Here is a 6606-nt window from a genome sequence, read left to right as displayed (position 1 = left end):
CCAGATTGGGGGGCCAGAAGGTCAGACTTGGCCCCTGTGACCGAGGTTCTGCACCCCTGGATTAGGGGGATGATCCAAATGGAAAAGGTGAGTTTTGAAGCGGGTCTGAAAGGCAGTATGGAAGGTGGCTGCTGGCATAAAGGGCAGCAAGGTAAAATGACAACATCATCCCATCTTCTGATGGATCACCGTCTATCTCCATATAGGGATGTACGAAAGTCACCTTTTTGACGGGGTGATTCGCGGTGGGGGGAGGCGCTCGGCACCTCCCCCCGAAATCCTAATCTGGCTGGCTCCTTTCCGCGGAAATTCCGCAGAGCCGCTGGCAGGGGCCACCTGCAGCCAGACATCCGGCCGCTGGGCAGCCTGCAGGTAAAAACAAACAAACAAAAAAACAGCATACGCAAATGGCGGCTACGGCAGCTGCCATTTGCGTTCCCTTTTCTTCACTGTTTTAGCCTACGTAAATATTTACATAAGCTATTACAGCGAGAAAAAAAAAGAATGCAAATAGCGCCCATTAGGCCATTTGCTTTCCCCTTTTTTTCACTGTAATAGCTTACGTAAATATTTATGTAGGCTAAAACAGCGAAAAAAAGGGAACGCAAATGGCGGCTGCCATAGTGGCCGCCATTTGCGTACGCTGTTGTTTTGTTTTTGCTTGCCATGATAGGCTACGTAAATACTTACATAGCCTATCACGGCCTCTGCAGGGACGCAAATGGCGTCCCTGCGTTAGCCGTGATAGGCTACGTAATTATTTACGTAGCCTATCACGGCAATGCTGAGGAAGCAAATGGCAGCCGCAGACGCGGCCGCCATTCGCAAGTCAGTGTGGACGGCAGCAGGTAAGTGCTCTGTTTTGCGTGCCTTTCGTGTGGTGGGGGGGCGGGGGCTTTGTTCTGCCATGGATTTCGGGGGCTTCGTTCCGCCTCACTGAGATCCATGGCGGAATTCTCTGACATCCCTATCTCCATATGATGATACCTGTTCACTGAGGTTATCTTCAGAACCTCTCCTTTGAGTACCTGAGGGCTGCAAGTGCTGCAGGCAAAGAGTTTTCTATTTCTCCAGCATTTTTTTATGATCTGTTTTATCTCCAGTGTTTGGTTTTTATGCTGCTCTGTTCTCTGCTGCATTGAATTTATTGTTGTTGTTTTATTGTATTTATTAGCTTATCTGTGATGTATTATTTTATTTTGGGAAAGGGATTCTTTTGGGGTGAGGTATAAATACCTTCAATACTTAAATAAATCTCTCCTTCATGTGTCAGCTTAGTGAACTTCTATTTATTATGTTAAATTATTGTAAATATTATTAGGCCTGTCTGATTGATCTTAGAGGCCGGCCTGTGAGCAGGATCCCAATCTTAAGGCCCAGGCGAATACATATGGGTACAGACAGACCTTCAGGTAACCTGCCGCCAAATTGTTCAGGGGTTTCAAAGTCAATACCAGCAACTTACATTGGCTTTAATGCTTTCACTACCTCCTCTTGGTGGCTTGTTAACTAATGGTGTTGAGAGTTAACATGATGTAGTGCAACTTCGGGGGTCCTGGGGGCCATTCCCCCCCCCCGGCCTCCTGCAGGCCGCGCTCCTGCTGCTGGCCCCAGGTGCAAAGGAATTAGAAGTTTGCTGCCGAAATTCAGTGGCAAACTGCCACAGAGTGGTAAGTAGGTCAAATTTAGCTTAGGAAGAAGTGAGACTTGACCCATTACTGCTTTGAAGGGATAAACGGCCAATCTGTTTCCTGCCAAGAATTTTGTGGTAGCAGGGGTCAGCAGGCTTCTGTGGGGACCACACGTGTGTGTGCATGTGTGAGCGCGCGCGCACATGCGGCCATGACCTGTGTGCTGCCCACTCCTGATGTATAGGTTAGGATATTGGTGTTAGATCGTGGAATTCCTGGTTCAAGTCCTCAGTCAGCCATGAGGTTCTTTGGGTAACTTTGTGCCATTCTCTCTCTCTCTCTCTCTCACACACACACACACACACACACACTGACACACACACACATGCTCTCTCACACACATTCACAGGGTAAAATTAGCTTTGTTTGTACATGAAGGCCTTTGGAGGGAAAAAAAGGCAAAATAAAAAATATAATAATTTCAACACTAACAGAGCAATCCAATGTATGTCTAGTCAAAAGTAAGCCCCATTGAGTGCGGTGGGGCATACACCCCTGAAATGGCCTAACCTTTTGTTTTGGGAGATTTGATTTTACAAAATCTGTAGCCCTTGAAAACGTCTCTGGAATGGTGATCCTTTGCACCAGATTGAGTTGTTCCATAACACCGTAGTGCGGCCTCACCAGTTGAATTCCTCCTTCATACGTCATTGTAACTTAGTGAACCTCTAAATGCTTTGGCTACCTTCTCCGATTCCTTGACAGCTCGCTATCCAAATGCATTATTCAGTTCACTCCCTCTGCAGCCTGTGGGCTGCAAAGAACCGACGGACGGCGCTAAATCTACGTGGAAATCTCTGGACATGATGTCAGAATAACATTGCTTTGATGGATCTGACGCTCTAAGAATGCTGTGCAGGAAAAGCAAGTTAATAAATAACTTACAGCTTCGACATCTGAGAGGAGCCAGGAACTCAACTGATGCTTTGCCTTCTGAGCAAACAAACAAACAAACTAAACAAAAATGCCCCAGCTTGCTTTGGAGCTGGCGAAGGGCTTCCGTGGACATGGGTATAAATAAAACCAATGGAAATCCCCACTGGTACATAGGTTCCTAAGTAACGGAAATGTAAATAAGGATGCACGTCTTTCCAAAGTCTGTTTGCTACGAGCATGATTCATGAGGTTCCTCACGGAATTTCAAATGGATTCCTGGATGCGTTGTCAATAGCCCAATGATCCATGGTGCAGAGAGCAGCAGCTGTCTCCAAGTCCTGAATGCTAAAGGGGGAAAAGATGGGACTTCTGCAAGTATTCATGCGGCTATCAGTCGACACCAGCTTTTCATGCATCTTTGCTTGCTTTACCGGTTTACCTCTTACCAGGACAGTAGACTTAAAATCTTCTGCCTCTCTGCTCCAGCCAGGTCTGCTCCCTTTGGTGAAACCATGTGGGGAGGCACTTTCCCACCCCTACTACTTCAGTTATTTATTTGTTTTTATTTAAAGTATTTTATCCCGCTCCACAGCCTAAAAACTGTGCTGTGCAGGGACCTCTGACCAGCCTTCAGGGCCTCTGAGGCAGGCCCAACCCGCTCTGGGCCGCTCCTGACCTGCTTCAGGCTCTGGGACTGAAGTGCGATTTGGGTGGCCAGAGCGGGCTCCCCGCTCTCGCCGCTCCTGCTGTGTGGCGCATGCCTCCTGCACCTTACCTGGACCTCGGGACCCGTGCCATTGGCTTCTTCAAGGGAGTCACCATTTTGGCGTCTTCGTCTATTTCCGTAAATTGAATCCTGTACAAATGACAACATTACAGGTGTAAATACAGGTTTTGCACAGGATTCAGTCTCCAAACATAGAGGAAGTCGCAGTGGTGACTCCCTCAGAGAGGCTGATGGGTGTGCATCCCATGGGTTCAGGTCCAGAGCAGGGGGCTTGCACGGCTGGGTGGCATGGGGGGCATGGCTGGGCGGAGGGGGGGAAGGGTGTACATCTGGGCGGAGGAGCAGCTAGGCTTCCAGATTGCGGCATAGTGCTTCAGAGTGACCTGACCCACTTCGGGTTGCTTCGGGTTGATCCTGCTTGGGGAGCAGCCTGAAGTGGCCCGAACCACCCCACTTCAGCTCAGAATTCAGCTCTGGAGCCAAAGCTGTGCACAGCCCTACTAAAAAGGCTCCCAAAGTGACTTAACAATCAATCAGTTAAAGAACATAATCCCTGCCCACAGGCTTACAATCTAAAACATAGATTGGAACACAGCACAGAAGGAAAAAGGGATGGGAGGAGGAAAGGAGACTTTTAGTAGAGCTGGTGGAATGGCCCTGCTTCTTGTCTCCTCTCCTGGGGAGGGCAGTCCAACTGGAGGAGGCCCTGATGTTCCCTTTGTCTACTCCTCTCTCGCTCTCTCTCGGCAAAAAAAAGGGGAACGCCCAAGTGGTGCCCACTATGCTATTTGCGTTCCCTTTCCCCCCCCCCGCCGTAATAGACTACGTAAATATTTACATGGGATAAAATGGAGAAAAATAGGGAACGCAAATGGCGGCCACCATAGCTGCCGCCATTTGTGTATGCTGTTTTTTTTTTGCTTGCCGTGATAGGCTACATAAATACTTACGTAGCCCATCACAGCAGCCTGGCTGGATGCAAATGGCGGCTGCTATGGCGGCTGCTATTTGGGTCCACAGCAGCCCGTCTGCGGCCGGAACTCCGGCTGCAGATGGCCCTGGCTGGCTGCTCTGCGGAGCCACCGCGGAGGGGAGCAGGCTGGGCAGGATTCCAGGGGGGAGGACTGGATCGCCTCCCCCCCGTTGTGGATTCCGTGGGGAGGGACGGAGTGCCTCTCCCCCACTGCGAATCCCATCTGCGAAAAGATAAGTGACTTTCATACATCCCTAAAAAGATATGACGCCAGAAGATAAGCCCCTCAGGTTGGAAGGTGTCCAATATACTACTGGGGAAGAGCAGAGGGAATTCCCAAGTAGTGCCAGAAAGAGTGAAGTGCCTGGGCCAAAGCCGAAAGGACACTCAGCTGTGGATGTGTCTGGTGGTGAAAAGAAAGTCTGATGCTGTAAAGAACAATATTGTTTAGGAACCTGGAATGTCAGATCAATGAATCAAGGTAAGCTGGAGGTGGTCAAACATGAGATGGCAAGATTGAACATCGACATCTTGGGAATCAGCAAACGAAAATGGACAAGCATGGGCGGATTTAATTCAGGTGACCATTATATCTACTACTGTGGGCAAGAATCCCTTAGAAGAAATGGAGTAGCACTCATAGTCAACAAAAGGGTGGGAAAAGCAGTACTGGGGTACAATCTCAAAAACGGCAGAATGATCTCAGTACGAATCCAAGGCAAACCATTCAGCATCACAGTAATTCAAGTCTATGCCCCAACCACTGAGGCTGAAGAAGCTGAGGGTGATCAGTTCTATGAAGACCTACAACACCTTCTAGAACTAACACCAAAAAAAGATGTCCTCTTCATCATAGGGGATTGGAATGCTAAAGTAGGAAGTCAAGAAATCACCGGGATAACAGGCAAGCATGGCCTTGGTGTACAAAATGAAGCAGGACAAAGGCTAATAGAGTTTTGCCAAGAGAACACGCTGATCATAGCAAACACTCTTTTCCAACAGCACAAGAGGCAACTCTACACATGGACATCACCAGATGGTCAATATCGAAATCAGATTGATTATGTACTTTGCAGCCAAAGATGGAGAAGCTCTATACAATCAGTAAAAATAAGACCTGGAGCTGACTGTGGCTCAGATCATGAGCTTCTTATTGCAAAATTTCGGCTTAATTTGAAGAATGTAGGGAAAACCACTAAACCATTCAGGTATGACCTAAATCATATCCCTTATGAATATACAGTGGAGGTGAGGAATAGATTTCAGAGATTAGACCTGATAGACAGAGTGCCTGAGGAACTATGGATGGAGGTCCATAACATTGTTCAGGAGGCAGCAACTCAATCCATCCCAAAGAAAAAGAAATGCAAGAAAGCCAAGTGACTGTCTGATGAGGCTTTACAAGTAGCTGAGGAAAGAAGGGAAGCGAAAAGCAAGGGAGAAAGGGGAAGATATATCCAACTGAATGCAGAGTTCCAGAGAATAGCAAAGAGAGACAAGAAGGCCTTCTTAAATGAACATTGCAAAGAAATTGAGGAAAACAATAGAATGGGAAAGACTAGAGATCTCTTCAAGAAAATTGGAGATCTCAAGGGAAGGTTTTGTGCAAAGACGGGCATGATAAAGGACAAAGAAGGCAGGGACCTAACAGAAGCAGATGCGATTAAGAAGAGGTGGAAAGAATACACAGAAGAACTATACAGGGAAGATCTTAATGTCCCTGATAGCCATGATAGTGCGGTCACTGAATTTGAGCCGGACATCCTCGAGAGCGAAGTCAAGTGGGCCTTAGGAAGCATTAGTAACAACAAAGCTAGCGGAGATGACAGTATTCCAGCTGAGCTATTTAAAATCCTAAAAGATGATACTGTTAAAGTGCTGCACTCAATATGCCAACAAATTTGGAACACTCAACAGTGGCCACAAGACTAGAAAAGGTCAGTTTACATTCCAATTCCAAAGAAGGGCAATGCCAAAGAGTGTTCAGACTACCGTACAATTGTGCTCATTTCACATGCCAGCAAGGTTATGCTCAAAATCCTACAAGCTAGTCTTCAGCAGTATGTGAACCAAGAACTACCAGAAGTACAAGCTGGGTTTCGAAGAGGCAGAGGAACTAGAGATCAAATCACCAACATTCGCTGGATCATGGAGAAAGCAATAGAATTCCCAAAAAACGTCTATTTCTGCTTCATTGACTACGCTAAAGCCTTTGATTGTGTGGATCACAACAAACTGCGGCAAATTTTTAAAGAGATGGGAGTACCAGACCACCTTACCTGTCTCCTGAGAAACCTGTACGAGGGTCAAGAAGCAACAGTAAGAACCAGACATGGAAC

Source organism: Heloderma suspectum, chromosome 8 (genome assembly GCF_057233095.1).
Source record: "Heloderma suspectum isolate Gila_16-S chromosome 8, 16-S_ref, whole genome shotgun sequence".
In the NCBI taxonomy this organism is placed as follows: Eukaryota; Metazoa; Chordata; class Lepidosauria; order Squamata; family Helodermatidae; genus Heloderma; species Heloderma suspectum.
Note: the sequence above shows the minus strand (reverse complement) of the source record.